Raw genomic sequence first — 2,500 nt, forward strand, 5'->3', positions numbered from 1 at the left:
TCCCAAACGCTCGCTCGCCCACTCGCACACTCGCGCACAGCCCCTCCACCGGCCGCGGCTGGCTCCTCCTCCCCGGCCGCTGACCTCCGCTCTCGCCCCGGCACGGGACGACGGCGCGGCAGCGCCCCTCCCCCCCCCCTTTCTGCCCCCCCCCCTCCCCCGTCTCGCCACCGAACGGCGCCGCCCGCGCTTGCCCCACACCACCGCCCCGCGGAGACACCCGCGCGCCGTCGCTGCCGGCCTCAACGCAACGCCGCGGCTGACGCCAGCCGGCGGGTGGAAGTGGCTCGGCACGCACTACGGACGCGGGTGCGCCGCGGGGGGGGGCAGAGGGGGCTCGGCGGGCGCCGAAGCGGCAGCAGTCGGGGCAGGGAGAGGGCAAGGGGAGGGGAAGAAAGGCAGCCGGCCGTCCCCCCCCGCCGGAGGGGAACGGGGGACCAGCGCACCACCGGGAGAGTGGTGGAGGAGAGCCGTCGTACGGCGGGCACTGGCGGTGGCGGCGGGCGGCGGCGGCAGGTGCCGGGCCACCGCGACCGACCGAACCTGGGGGCCCGGCGGGACGAACTCCGCACAGCGGGCGCTCCGGGAGCGGGGGTTTCCCGAGTCTGCACTTAGGGGGACGAAGGCCCGGGCCCACACGGGGAGGAGAGGCACCCCCTCTCCCCGGCGGCGCGGGCCTGCGAGGCGCCCCAGCCGCGCCACACCGCACACACCGCGCAGGGCAGCGGTGGCCACCGGGCTCGGAGGGGAGGGAGGGCAGGGCAAGGCACGCCGGCCGCGGACGGTGGAGGCGGACGGTCGGCCGGAGCCGGGCAGGCAGGCCAGCCGGAAGACCGGGGCCACCGGTGCACGCACCGGTGGTCCCGGCTCCGCCGCCGCCGCCGACTCACCGCCGCCGCCGCCCCCCCACCGACTCGCCGCCGCCGCCGCCCCCCCCGGCCCCCCCCCGAGGGGCGGCACACCGCTGCGCCAACGCGGCAATGGGGGTGACGATTGACCGTCAAGCGACGCTCAGACAGGCGTAGCCCCGGGAGGAACCCGGGGCCGCAAGTGCGTTCGAAGTGTCGATGATCAATGTGTCCTGCAATTCACATTAATTCTCGCAGCTAGCTGCGTTCTTCATCGACGCACGAGCCGAGTGATCCACCGCTAAGAGTTGTCTCGGTTTCGGTCCCCACCGCGCGCGCGGGGGGACCGGGCAGCTTTCGCAGCCCCCTGAGGGCCCCCATCCGCTCTGCCTCCCTCCTCACGCCGACGCCGGCTGCTGAGCAAGGGACAGCGGAGAGAGAGGGCACGCCTCACTGACCGTACAAGCACAGAGGGAAAAAAAAAGGGGGGGGGGGGGGAGAACAGACCCGAACGAGAGGGGCGGGGAGCCCTCGCTCCCGACCTGGGACAACCCCTTTCTCGCTTCGAGTCCGGCCCAGGCGCCCGGCTCGGCCTGGCCCAGCAGGGAGCGGCGCGCCAGCCGCGCCACCTGCCTCAGGGACCGGGGTGTGGGTCCCCGCGGAGCCCCGGCGTCGGAGCCCGGCCGCCGCTGGGAGCGGCGCCACCCGCTGCCCGCGCGCCCGCGACCCGCCAGCCGCACGCTTCCGAGCTCCTTCGCTCGCCTCACCGGCCTCCAGCTCCGCCGCCCCGGAGACGGCACCCAACACCCGCCTGCACACACGCAGCCTCCCGAGCGACGCCACGCACTCGCCCGTCCCTTCCGCGGGCAGACGCCTGGCGGCAGGCAGACGGGCGAGGCGGGACGGACGGGGAACGGCGCCCGCTCTCCCCGCCTCCACGCGGAGACCGGGAGGGGCCGCCCCCGCCCGCCCGCCCGCCGCCCGCCTGCCGCCCAGCGAAGCCGGGTCGGGCAGAGCGAGGCAGGCGCGCCGGATGGCGGAGTGCCGGGGCAGGGCGGGGGGGGGAGGGAAGGAAGGGTGCCGCCGACGGCCACGGCGGGAGACTGAGAGCACCGGCCAGGGAGGAGAAGGGATGCGCTGGGGCTCGGCGTCCGCACCACCCGCGGTGGGGGCTCGCCGTCCCGGCGGCGAGCACGCGCTCGCGCCGGGGTCGCGCGTTCGAGGCAGGCCGGCGCAAGCCGACCGCGCGGCGTCTCTCCGCCGAGACCAGACCGCGGAGAGAGGGGGCAGGGTACCCCTCTCCGTCCCGGCTGCCCGCGGGGCATGCACGGGCCGCGCCGGCGGGCATGGGGGGGTGCGGCGCCCGCGCGCGCCGACCCCCCGGCCCCTCCGGCAGCACGCCCGGCTGCCCCCCGGGTCGCATCGGGCCGCCCGAGTCTTTAAACCCCCGCCCGGCTCTCCGACCGAGAACCCTCGGGCCCGGAGCCCGGGGCCCATGGCCATCCCTACCCGGGGGGGCCGCTACCGGCGGCCGCGGTGGCCGGAGGCCCTCCTCCTTCCTCCCAGCGCGCCCCCCCCCCCCCCGCCGCCCCCCGCCACCCCCGGCCCGGCCGACTCGCAGCGCGGCCCCCACGGCACGGCGTGGGGCGGCT

At 77.8% G+C, this 2,500-nt stretch overlaps 1 non-coding gene across 1 annotated transcript; it reads right to left on the reverse strand.

Annotated features, from left to right (window-relative positions):
• Nucleotides 1-1,005: 1,005 nt before the first annotated feature.
• Nucleotides 1,006-1,158, reverse strand: LOC138065562 (5.8S ribosomal RNA). Its single transcript, XR_011138577.1, has one exon. It is a non-coding gene; the product is annotated as a 5.8S ribosomal RNA (ribosomal RNA).
• Nucleotides 1,159-2,500: the final 1,342 nt, after the last annotated feature.

This window comes from Struthio camelus, unplaced genomic scaffold (assembly GCF_040807025.1).
Source record: "Struthio camelus isolate bStrCam1 unplaced genomic scaffold, bStrCam1.hap1 HAP1_SCAFFOLD_266, whole genome shotgun sequence".
Classification (NCBI taxonomy): domain Eukaryota; kingdom Metazoa; phylum Chordata; class Aves; order Struthioniformes; family Struthionidae; genus Struthio; species Struthio camelus.